Source organism: Pocillopora verrucosa, chromosome 4 (assembly GCF_036669915.1).
Source record: "Pocillopora verrucosa isolate sample1 chromosome 4, ASM3666991v2, whole genome shotgun sequence".
Taxonomy (NCBI): domain Eukaryota; kingdom Metazoa; phylum Cnidaria; class Anthozoa; order Scleractinia; family Pocilloporidae; genus Pocillopora; species Pocillopora verrucosa.
Genome location: NC_089315.1, coordinates 11,352,021 through 11,365,187, shown reverse-complemented (window position 1 = coordinate 11,365,187; position 13,167 = coordinate 11,352,021). Strand labels below are relative to the sequence as shown.

The following is a 13,167-nucleotide window of genomic DNA, read 5'->3' as shown; positions in this document are numbered from 1 at the left end:
CGTTCCAATGCTTATATGCTGTACTTATGCTTACCTTTGGCGGACAGACTTTTTCTTTTGAGCATTGTATAGCAGCACATACCCAGTCTAGTACCCTTGCACATTTACACTTGTATATCATTTGCTTCGATATATACTTTATCCTTTGTCTTCTGCATCCTTGTCCTCCCCAGCGCCTCTTTCTCACTCTTCTGTGAGTCTTGTTTGGGCCTCTTTCCTTGCTTGGGCTTCTCTCGAGTATTCAGAGCTTTTTGGCAAAATGATCCACTAGCTGTTTTTCGTGGCGTTGAGGAGCACGGAAGGACATAAGGAAGATAACTACACAAAATGATCTCAAAATGCATCTTTCCTCAGTGTCGATCATACGTATACGTCTCTCGCTTAAAAATGGTCCGCTGGAAAGAAAGCTTTCCTCACGCTTGTACTTGTACCCGCATGTACCGTTAGACTGAAAAGAACTAACTCAACCGAATCAGTTGCCGTTAGATTAATGTTTTCGGTAGGAAGTATGTCTTCTGAGTGTTCCCCTTACTTATCAGACTACTTGGGTAGAACAACCCACAGGTATACAATGCAGCAAGAAGAGGGTTCAGTTGCTGTGAATGGGATTACTGTGCTGGTGGAATAAAAGGGAAAATAATTAAAGCATTCGTTAAATTTTAGTCCTTTTGCTTCAAAGCCTCAAATTAAGGCTTTTCCTTGGGGTTAGAAACGAAAGGTGGACTCAGGTGTAATAAAGTGAGGGGAGGTATTTATTACCTTTTTATTAAGAGGTAATAACTCACAATGGCAGTAATATGAAAATGGTAACGATAATAACAATTATGACGATAACGATAAACGCAAATTAACATAGACAGGGACAAGGATGGGGTTGGGGGTGATAATGATGATGACAATACTAGTGATAGCAGGAATGACATGGTTCCAGATCGTACTAAGTTGACAATGTAGGACTTCACTAACCACCCCACCAACCCCCTTTCCTACAATAAGCTCTTGTCAGACTCTAGGATCTGAGTATAGTTATTAGAAATATTCAAGTCGTTGAAGAAACGAAAGAAGGAAAGAAACAGATTTTGAATTAAAATGAATAAAAAAAATCCTCAGAGATAACCAGTTACCTGGCAAGGCCTTATAATTATTTTCACCCTCCCCAAGGCTTACAGAGAATACACTTGGTTCCTTTAAAACCTATTCCACGTTCCTAGTCAGTGGAAACGAGCGAGGGAGCAACGAACATCAAACGGTGACGGTGGTTGTCAAGGGAATGGTTTTTACGGATTTATGACCACCGCCCTCTGGAGTGTCTGTCATAGAAATGATGGGATAGAGAATCGACGCTATGTATTATGGGATTGAGACTCCTATAAAAATTACTGGAGGTGAAATAATTTTTGAGTAGTCTTCTTCGCTTCTTGAAGGTTTTACCTTGCAGAAGAGTTTTCCTTGAGACACATTTATGTTTTAATCATATTGTAAGTATTAACGAGAAGTAGGATACACATGTTTGATCTAATTAATGCCGTACTTTTACTTCCCTTTGATTATCGATAGCATAATTTAGTTTGTTAGTTACTAAGTAGATTCCTTTAGTTAAGTAGGAACTTAAAATACATTTATTTTGAACTCAAGATGCTGGAGACAAAATGCACCTAGTTTATTACAATTACACAATACAGCACGTGGCATTAATATAGGTGTTCAATGGCTTTATTATTCCAGCATACCTAAGGGAATAAGACGGAAACGAGAATAGCTTCTTTTAGCTTTCTTTTATTGCATTGTCTGGCCGTATCTTTGGAATACCTTTCTGATATGACGGCTGTAAGAGAAGAAATCTTGTTTCGTTGGGTCCTTGCACCCAGATCATTATCAATGTTAGCCTTGCTTTCGGTTCACCCTAGGAACCGTAGGAGTACCTTATTTGTGTTCAACCAAATTATAATTTAGTACCCATTCATCAAACTTCACTGAGCACATATAGGACTCTTGTATACCTGAATACGAGACAATTATCTCAACTCCTGTCAAACTTAGGACCTACATTTGCAGCTTCTCATCAATTCCAGTGATATCACAGTTACAATGTGTGGGACTATTTAAACTTGAGTGGAAAATTATGTTACTGATGTACTATTACATTGTTTTTAGGAAAGAAATCAAGAATGCAGCAATAATCATGATGGATGTTGATGGAGACCTTTCAGTTTGTAATCAGTGTGGATTCCCACTGTATGACGCTGTTATGGCAAGTCATAAAAAAATACTCATGTTGTTCAGCTGACATAAACAATTTTGATTTCTGGTGAGTGAGTGGAGAGAGATAGTAACTATAACAAAGCCATTTTGTTGCTCTTTTGTCACTTGTAGATGAATTAAGGGCTTGGCGAGTCCTTTCCAAGCTATCCAATTGGTACTCACAGAAAGAATATTGATGAGCCACAATTTTTTTTTAGGTTTGTTTCAAGTGTATCCAATATGAGTTTTCCAATTTTTAGGGTTGTAGAAGTTGTGCTTAATCTTCAAATTTACATTGTATACCCAGACAATTCTGTGCATTGAAAGTGTGATTTTTATTAATGTTACTTTTATTGATGATCTAAAAAACTAAAAAAATAGTTAAAAAAATATATTGCAAAAAGAAACAGTTTGAATATAATTAAAGCACTGAGTCACATTTCCTTAATAATCACATAACCCTGTGCCTGATTTTTGTTCTTTATTCCTGTAATTTTTGATGGCAGTACAAGGCATTAATTAAATGCAGTTAAATGTATGCCTTTCAATGTCCTGGATACCATATCTTCCTTTAATGTGATATGGCTACCAATAAGAACTGAATGTGAAGTTAAATACTAAATAATTATCACTTGGTATCTTGGGTCAAAACCAGTAAAGTACTTGTTAGAAAACAAGAAAACAGCTGCTGAAGGTGTGGCACCAGACCAGTGAATAAGGAACTTGAAATTGAATGTCATTTATTCTTGGGTTTAACTCTGACTGGATTAATTAAGAGCATTCCATTTAGTTGTTTCATTGTTCCTCTTCATCTTAAGAATTCACACATTAGTTCAAAGATATAAAGTTATATTCATTTATAATCTTACTTCAGAATGTATCAGCAACAAGATTTATTACAATTCAGAACCAAAGTATCGCTTGATAAGATTGCAGATTAGACACCTCAAATAATTTCAAACCTAGTTGGACTTATGGTGATAACATGAAAACTTATATTTAAAATGGAATATTACTTGTCTGCATAAAAAGGGAACAGTCCTGTTATGAACTTAGAAAAATGGATATCACTCAGTCCCTTTTACTTATTTGCAGTTAAGACATTCTTTAGTCAAACAATATGACTCACAGTCATGACTAATTAAAGTAATTTAAAACAGTAAAGCAATACATGATAAGTTTCCTAATTAAGATCACATATTATTTCATTCTTTAATGCTAAGCAAAGGCAAAGGCAAAATAAATAGACTATTTTGTTGTGGGAACTGTTAAATTTGATTGTTACATGTGTAATTTTGTTATTAATTTTTATTTGTTATTTTTTGGTTTGTGTGTGTTTGCAGATTAATGGTAATGTAAGATAAGTAAAGTTATTAATTTTATAAATGTTTCTCATCTGTATTGTAGGTGAGTATTGTTTAAGTTGAGGTGTGGCTTTACACTGTTGTTAATGTTAAAACTGTAAGCAATGTTTGTCTTTGAAATGTACAGTTAATTGTTTTTAGAGGGTTGATTCATTCAATTGCTATTGAACTGGTTACCTATTGATACTAGTTACTTATTGAAAAGTGTAAATTGTGAAATTGAAATGAACATATTAGTCCAAGTGATGTTCTAGCATATTCAGAGTCACATGAAAAGTCACCTAGTTGACATGATTTCATGGTCTTATAGAGTAAGTGAACTTCTTGTTATTAAACTGACTTCACCTAAGGAGTTTTGTCTTAAAAAACATGGTCAAAAGGCCATGGAGACTCTGTTTTATAAGCCAGCCTTGTTTTCATGCCAAGTGAAAGCAAGTCTAGTTTTTACATAAGAATTTAGTGCAAATTTATCTTGTTCAACAAAAACATGTTCATTCTTCCCTTGAGATGATATGCAAATGTTTGTAAACGAAAGTAAAACTATAGTAATTAGTACTTTCCTATATATGAGTGTTTTTTGCATATTCAGAGTCACAGTCAGTCATGTTACATGATTCATGATTTTTTTGAGTGAGCAAACTTCCTGCTAAGAAAATGACTTCACATTAGAAATTTAGTCATAGAAAACATAGTCAAAAGGCAAGGGAACCCCTTTTTATAGTCAGCCTCATTTTCATGCTGAACAGTGGTTTGTCCACGAAAACACCTTAACACAAAACTTATACCACAATTTGACTTCACAAACTACTATCAAACCTTTTCTAACTTTTGGGTTGTTCAAAACCTCAATTTTCCAGTCATGGCTTCTAGACTATAATGATGATGTCTTTACCTGCCATTTTCCTCCCGACACAAGACACAAGGCAGAGAAGTGCCTTGAATATTGAAATAATCGCTGATTATTATACTTAAGTTTATAACCTTCTCATCTTGTGTATAAATCAACTCTCTTTTACTTGAAATGTTGTGACTAATGGTTATCTGAGCATTATTAGTAGAATTAGAAGAATGGAAAAGGTTGATTTTGGTGCAGTCCTGTGAGTGAAGTGGGGAATGTGGTTATCATATAAATAGATAGGAACAAACAATAGAACAGTTTCAGGGGTCAGACAAAAGTCTAGCTATATGCTTCTTACATGCTTTGATTACTGGATTTCTCAATTTTAAATGGGGTCTAGTTCAATTAGTTTCAATGTGAACAAATGTGTTGAGGAAAGTTGGCTTGGTGTTGGTGCGGGAAATATATCATTTCTCCCTCTTTGCTCTCCCATTTTTCCACTTGTTTACCCCTTCAGATTGTTAAAATACAGTAATGTTTAATTCAGCCACAATTAACACAGACAATACACAGTCATCATTCCCAGTAAAACATGTATTTTAGTGATAAGTGAGTATATTCCATCTCTTGGCCAATAAAGGATGATATTACTACCTATTTTTCAACATTCCTTCAAATTACCCCACCATTCAAATATTCAAACAGTTATGCAGTTTAAAAAAGATTTCAAAGCTCTTAAAAACTGACCTTTGTGTGGATTTTAATTTTAATTAATCCTCAGGCGTTTGAACACTTCACCCAGAATGGTTTGTCTAAGCAATGAGAAACCAGCCTTTTATTTCGAGGTAGGAGTTAAAAGAAGAGTGCCTCAATAAAGAAGTGTTTTTGTTCTTTGGCCATCCTTTCGGGAAACTTTCTGTTATACATACATGTATATTTGATTTTTATTTTAAATAACTTTTGACATAAATCCCAGTGTCAGGTAGCAATTAAGACCCTCCTCTATGCTCCTCTGATTGACATGCTGTGGGATTGGTAAACCTCAAAGTATTAAGTTTTATACATCTCAACTAATTCCTTGATTTCAGTATATGTCACAAATGTTACTTTTACTAAAGCATGAAACTCCTCAACCTCTTCAAGCTGTAATTGAATAACTTACAAAGTTGGATGTACATGTGACCTCAACATACCAATAAGGCAAAACAATATGTCATTGGTGAAAACAGTAGAAACTTCACTCAGATGATGGGGTTTCTTAGGGACCAGTTGCTAAAATTTTGTGTTATGTTACACAAACTTACATGTAGATAGTTATCATGTCTGTGCCTTTCCATGCACATGCAGTGATCCAAGTAATGTCCACTGAGTTAGAATTATAATAATTAACAACTCAAAACTATTTGTGTTGAACTCTTTTTAGAGGGATAAGAAGTTTTTTGATCCTGGTGGCTGCATGGCTGAAAATCATAGTCCTGCCAGAAAAAAAAAGCAAACATCTAAGAAATATGGTGAATACAAAGTGAGTCAGATAACATTTATTCAGTATGAGTTAATTGATTAAATATTTATGGCAAACTTTAACCCTTTAACTCCCAAGATCTCATTAGTAATTCTCCTTTATCTCTGTCATACAGTTCTTGTGATGTTGGTGTGGAGAATTTGGGATTGGATCAATTTATAATCCCCTAATTTATATTTTTCTTTATTCTCAACACTTGTCTGCTTAATACTGTATTGATATTGTAAGGAGAAATTCTGTCTGGTCACTCATGGGAGTTAAAGGGTTAATCTTATTTAGAGCTACCTTCAGTCTTAGCTGATTTAGCAGGTCAGCTCTGAATCATAACAACTCCCTTAATTTAGTACCAGACCAGTCTGGACAGACAGGTTAAGTTATGGAAAGAACTACCAACTGAGGCAGACCTATTGTTGCACGGTGGTCAATGAGGCCGGTGTGACTAATGGTAAACAACTTAAGACTCATTCAGAAATTGTTAATTTGATTGCAATTGATTCAAGTCATTTGGGTTCAATCAATGTTGGCTTATCTTTGCAAACTTTAATTACAGTGCTTTACATTTGTATGGCAATTATACATTGCATCAGTTATCATAAATCAAAATGTCAAACACACAAGGTAAAATTCCCTCATGAGGTAAACTATTATTTGTTAGAAGTTTAATGGTCTTTGGATATGCTCTGATCTTATGTGTCAATCAATTCGAAGCTTCATCATCCCCCCTATAGCAACTTTCCCAGGCATTTTAATTTTTGAAGATTGATTTGTTCAAATTCCCAACCTTCCTTGGCCCTTGGTTAAAAATTGTATTCAAATGCCCCACCCAAGTGCCGGTTTTGATGGTCAATTTTTTTTTCAAACAGAAAAATCAGCAACCGTGACTTCCTACACATTGACTAAGCTTTAAAACCTCGACCTTGTAGACCATTTCTTCAGAGCCTTATGCTCGCCAAAGTGAACTATTTACATTTAAACACCCTAATATTTTAAGTTATAACACTTTCATTCTGCTGGAAAGACTTGACAGTTCAAGTTCAAATTCCCCACCCCAGCCAGGCAAGGTTCAAATTCCCCACCCCCTAGGCATGGACGATGGTCAAATGCCATGGGTTGCCATGGGTGGGATGTTAAAGCTTAGAATTGATCGGCGTATTAAATGCTAAAGAAAAAGGAAAATTCTTAGAATGCCAATACTATTCATCAATATTTGTGAATTTTTCCAGGAAGAGCCATGTAGCACACAGTTGTCTACAAAAGAAAACCATGTTAATGGAAGAGATAACAGTGAATCTGAGGGAGCAGTGACAGCTAATGGAAGCGCTATTTTGAGCAAGGAAAAGGCAGGTTCTTTCTTTAAATTAACATTTATTAATTATGAATTCTTGATTTTCTCTTGGGCATTGTCAATCTCTTTTGGAAGTAAATTTTTAATTGTGAATCGCCTTGTATGTGTGCCTAATATTTTTCAATGACTTTGGACAGGCGTATTATACCTACCTTTGTGGATGGTGTGATGCTCAAGCTTACATGTAATTGCCTCTAGGAGCTTGTTAAGCTACGAAGGCAAGTAGCTGTGACTACTTTTGTCATACCTTTACAAAAGAAACTGAAGCCCTTTAGTTGTACTTTTGAAGGATTGTTTGATCTTTTGCTCTACGATTTAGAGTGACTGAATTGAATAGGGTAATTAAGTATTATCAACTCAGTTGATAATGCAAATTAGCCGCCATGAAAAGTTTCGATGCTGACGTTTCGAGCGTTAGCCCTTCGTCAGAGCGAAATTTTGCTTATAATTACATTACCCTGTTATACTCGCCCACCGACGCAGCACCACAGTTTGTTTAGAAACTTACCCCTTTCATGAATTGAAAAATCAAGCCAACAGTTGAAAATCGCAATCCTCGATTTCTACCCGATTCAGTAGTGAAAAAAGACTCTTAATCGTGATATAAATTATTAAACGTTTCATTCATCATTAATACCGCAATGAGCGATGACATCTTTTACAAGAAATAAGTTATCAATCGGTCATTCTGTCTACTATTATGGGAATTTATATGATATGTGGTTAATGTGCACAGTCGCACTTCTTTAATAAACCTATATCAATCTCACTCTCTCTGTTTTACTTTTCTTTAACCATCTGTGTGACTTTTTTATCCTTTCGATGGAGCCTTTCTTAGGAACCTAGCTAGTCACTTGTGCCTGGATAGTACAGCGCGGTGCTAGTTGAGTTCAAGCTCTGCATAGCGATTTATTTCATGCCATAGACGCTTGAGCTCAAATTTTGTTTTGCTTTCAGCTTCACCAGTGGCTCCCAACTTCATTGCCCAAATTAATGCTTTCAAAAATTTTTAACTCTGTTAAATAGCCAAAAGACGTAAGCTCCAACGAAGACAGCGGAGAACTCCAAGTAGATGAAGGTTTGCAAGCCCCTTCTACAAACAGAAAGGTGAGTTCTAGTAAAGCAGCAGCTGTATATGGCTATACGAATTGTATGCCTCCTAATCCTACCAGATAATTTTGGTTCCTCTCTGTCAACTAATGATTTTAAATCCGAAACTGAAATCACTTTGATGCATCCCCTTTGTTAGATATAAATTTAAGAGGCTGAAATGACAGCTGTGTGGTTCACCTTTGACTGATTGAGCGAATAGAAGGACGGGCCAACAATGAAAAGATGGATGGTTTGTAACAACTATACAACAGCGCTTTCTCGAACACTTCGCAGCGGCTCTTTGGTTTGTTCCTTTTTCCTGATCAGAGATGAGAAATTTCCTTACGTATTATTACCAACCCAGTGCTCCCACCAAGTTTTTAAGGCTAGGAAGTGATTGATTTTTTCATATAGTAGTAAAAAGAAAAAGGTCTTGTTTGGTGGTAAGTTATTTACTAAACCCTGCTTTCGCTTATTTCCGATTTATGACAATTTGCTGGTAAACAGGCGCCGGTCTCTCCGATTTTACGCGATCTAGTTCCCCCCCCCTTTTTTTTTCGAGTAATAGAGTGAAACAAGGAACACAAACACTGATAAACGAGAAGGAGTTCTATCACTCATTTGTGTTAGAAGAAATCAGCCACTGTTCCGTCTTAAAGCTAATAAGAGAGCAGGATACTTGTTCCACTTGTCACTAGGTAGGGTGTCCGACCGACGAGACTCCCTTGACGATACTCCCTTGACTCCCTTAGAAATCCTCAACATCTTCGGAAGCCTCCCCGATTTTCAATCCTGCTATCTGATTGATCGCGACACCCATATCGGGTCACGTGGCACAATCCTTATTCTCTGTCTCAATGGTAACTACAGCAATAAGAGTCAATCATTTCTTGTGCATTTTGTTTATGTCAGTACTTTGCTACTCTCTGTCTTTTTTCTCACATATTTTGAACGAGAAGCGTCAAAACTTTAAAGACCTCGGTGGCTCACAATCCCTTTTTGTCAGCGACGAGGTCAGTTACATACAAGCCTTTGCCTCTATTTTTTGCGTTCGCTTTACCGTGATTTAAGACAATGATAATTCTGAGCAACAGTAACCCCAACTGGTCATCAGTTGACTGTTTTTGGGGTAGGGGAGTGGTAGGTGCGTAGTTACTTAGATACTGAGATTGATTCACCACTTCAGTTTCATATCTCAGTTGGTCGCCCCGGAAAGCTATTCTTCATGACGATTGTTTGAATTACAGCTGGGCATCAGCTATCTGTATATTAAACCCTAGCCTTCACACTGGTTTTGGTAGAAGACTGTTTTCTTGATACTAAGCATGGCTGTTACTTGTTCTGTTTGGCAGATGCATTCGGCCTCGTTCATAATGAGCGGTCTGAAAAATGAAATGTTTTATTAAATTTTCCAGCGTAGAAAGAAGAATCTTATAACTTCTGTTGTTTTCGTTGTGGCTGTTTTTGTTGTAGTAATTTATCATTAATGTTTTGTTTAAAAAAAACTGATCTTTAAACGTCGAATTTTACTTAAGAGAAATTTAAAGGTCATCCTGCCGCACCTTCGACCTTTATTTGCATAAGACCGTAAAGTTTGTTTGCGAATTGCAACCAGTCTTTGCCGAGCCGTACGTTACTTCACTGTACAATTTGCATTTATAAGTGTCTCAAACCGTGTCTCCTCTCATTTTCAGGAGAGGTCACTTTCATACCATGAAGTAAACACAATGAATGAATTTCAGTATTTATCGCCTGGTAAGGACCCCCTCAAGCCTGAAGAAGTCAGCATGTTGAAAATATTTTACAGATTTTTGACGTCATCGTCGAGTGCAACAGATGGCAATAAGAATGCCCTGAAAGAAATTGCATTGCCGAGAGCTACAGGAGCTTCCACAGGATCTGAGATACGTAGCAAATGTGTACATTCTACTTCTGAATTATCATGCTGCGAAGCACTAAGCATGGAAATTGAGAACCTCAAAGAGAGAGTTACACAGAATGAAGATTTTCGACGGGGAGTGGTTCAGGAGGTGAGAGATCAGCGTAAGTTCGTTCAGTCTCATCAAAATGACATTTCCCTGCTCAGGATTGAAATTGCCACCATGCAGCAAGACCTTGTTGACTTGCAAATTGAACACAACCGATTAAACGACGAAGTCAAACGTCTTCTTGTCTTAGAAGATCCATTTCGTATTCGCCACGATCTTACAAATTTAATAACAAGTATAGAAGTAACCCAATTTAAGATGCAAAGATTGGAGAACCGATCGCAGTCTCTTGAGACAATGGTCCGTCGGCTAACCGGCAAAATAGAGAAGTTACTCGTGCCTTATGGACCTGATGTGGTACAGAGTACCCCATGAGTTATGCAAAATAAAGGGCAATTTAACTTAGTTTTTAGAATAGAAGACAGTGCAAAAGTGTTAGCTGCGTGAAAAGTTGAAGTCCAAATGTACATAGTAAAAGGAAGTATAGGCAAAAGTAAATTGAAAAGGCAAATGATGTAATTAAGCAAGAAGGAGATCTCGCTGCATGCGCTTTTAATCTGCTGAAAAATAGGTTGAACTCCCGAATGATAATGTTCGGCTTGTTAAGGAATGCCGGCTTTTTTCTTGCAAAAAAGGATATTTTTTATATTTGGCCTGTGGTAAGAGATGAGCAGTGAGGAGATAGTGAGTGCATCGTGACTAAATTAGCTAAGTCTCCCTCTAATTAGTGTGTATCAGATTGTGTTATCAATACAAAAATGATACAATAGCACACAGTGAATCGCATGTTAGAAGTTTGTGCGTAGGTCTAATTAACTGTGTTAGCTACTGTATTTTATTTGGCATGATATGAAATAGTTGTGTATTGCCCTAAGTGATACACCTTAATATAGAATGTCCAACTTGTCCAAAGTATTTTTTTGATTTGCACTCTCATCGTTGGCATGTACATGGCGTGTGCAAATATAATATATTTTGTTTCCTAGTGAAATTGTGTGTATTTATGTAGAAATATGTAGTATTTGTTTATTGTAGTGGTTTTTTTTCTGTTTTTATAGCTATTTATCCTTTTTTCATGAATAGCCATTAAATGGTCGAGTCGATTGTAGACCCTAATTAAGTAATGAGTCAGCTTAAAGTTGCAGAAGTATTTTAAAGATAAGTTATTCAAACTATTATATAATCCAGCTTAGTTAATGCAGTTGTTATTATCTTTGATAAGAATTTATATACTTGTTTGAATATTTTTAAATTTTGGATATAAACTGCTTTGTACTATACTAGGTGTAATGAGAATCAGTACAACTTGTATTCTGCAAGGAATTATACTAAATATTTTGGAATTCCTCTAATTTTTTATCGTCCTGGCTGGGCGTACATAAACTATGATGCTTAAAAGCGGAGCTCGCATTTTTTTTCTCGCACGTCTCAAGGGCACAATACCTTGCCCCGGCCAGGAATAGAACCCGGGTCGCCCGACTCGAAGCCCAGTGCACTGACCACTGGACTACTGAATAAAGCCGTAGCTTTGGCATGCCCGCGGCACGGTTGACCACGCATGTTAAAAGTAGCACCTTGTGCGGTCGTACGGTCGTACATCCAAATTTTTCCGGCTTGATGGGTTACTACTATTTTGTATAATTATGGGGCTACGCTCTGCGAGCTCCGCTATTAAGTAATCAGTTGATTTCAAACATATTTTCCTGTTTGTTGAATGTAGTTTCTCTGTACAGTATAAAATATTGCGATTAGTTTTCTTTGATAAGATGTATAGATTTAGTAGAGTATTAAATTAGGGGTAGCCTTTTAATGAAAGGGTTTGTAATTCTTAAGGTGTTGGAATTTAATGTTAGAAATTAAAGGTAACAGAAAACATACACACCTCAAATTCCTGACGTTTTAATTTATATACGAACTACTTTTTTTCTCAGGGTTTTGTTACTCATGTTTCTATTTCGATAATGTTTTTGCAATACATGGTGTGCTAGGAAATTCAGCCGAAGATTTATATTCTTATGTCTAAATAATAACCTACGTTTGGCACGAAATATGCTCGGATAATTGGGTGGAGCCTTGATTTTTTTCAAACCTTGTGGAAAGTACCATCTTCCGAGAGACATTAACCTGTTGATCCGTGATGAAAGAAAGTCAGGATAAGGGGAAATCGTTAGATTCTTTGAGCTTATTGGATGCCGGTAGGTGTGATGTAATGCGATGCGGATCCTTAAGTTATGCGATCAAATGTGATTTTTGTCCACAATTGAGGGCATTAATCGCACAATTATTGAACCCCTCTAGGATAAAAAATATGTTATCAAAAAAGGAAAAAATGAAAGACAAGTCTCGAAGAAATATGTATAAAAAAAATAGTCGAAGTGTCCCGAATAAACGACCCTCGTCTATGGAACCAACTCTAGAGTGCGACCTTCATAGGAGTATTCACAGCCTGCTGAGTCGCACATCTACATCGGCTCCTAACAACACAATCTTTCTACGCTACACGTATGAAACGATTAACGAGTGAGAAGCATGAGGTGACCTTTCCGAAGTCTCTCACTTTTATTGCTCTGACTATCACGCCCGTTGACTAATTGAATTCCTGGGACAGTTAGGCTAACTGGCGCCGGTTCAAATAGAGTCCATTCACGTTTTGAACATTTTTCCTTTATCTTTTTGGGAGTGTTCTTGTGGTGGAGTCTATGTAATCACTTCCAACCCCCAAATAGAGTCTCTAGAGATAATTATGGGGTGAATCTTGTCTCACTTCCATGATGAAA

At 36.5% G+C, this 13,167-nt stretch overlaps 1 pseudogene; it reads left to right on the top strand.

Moving 5' to 3' along the window:
• The first annotated feature begins 2,160 nt into the window (after window positions 1–2,160).
• Window positions 2,161–12,267, top strand: LOC131777405 (uncharacterized; annotated as a pseudogene).
• The last annotated feature ends 900 nt before the right edge of the window (window positions 12,268–13,167 follow it).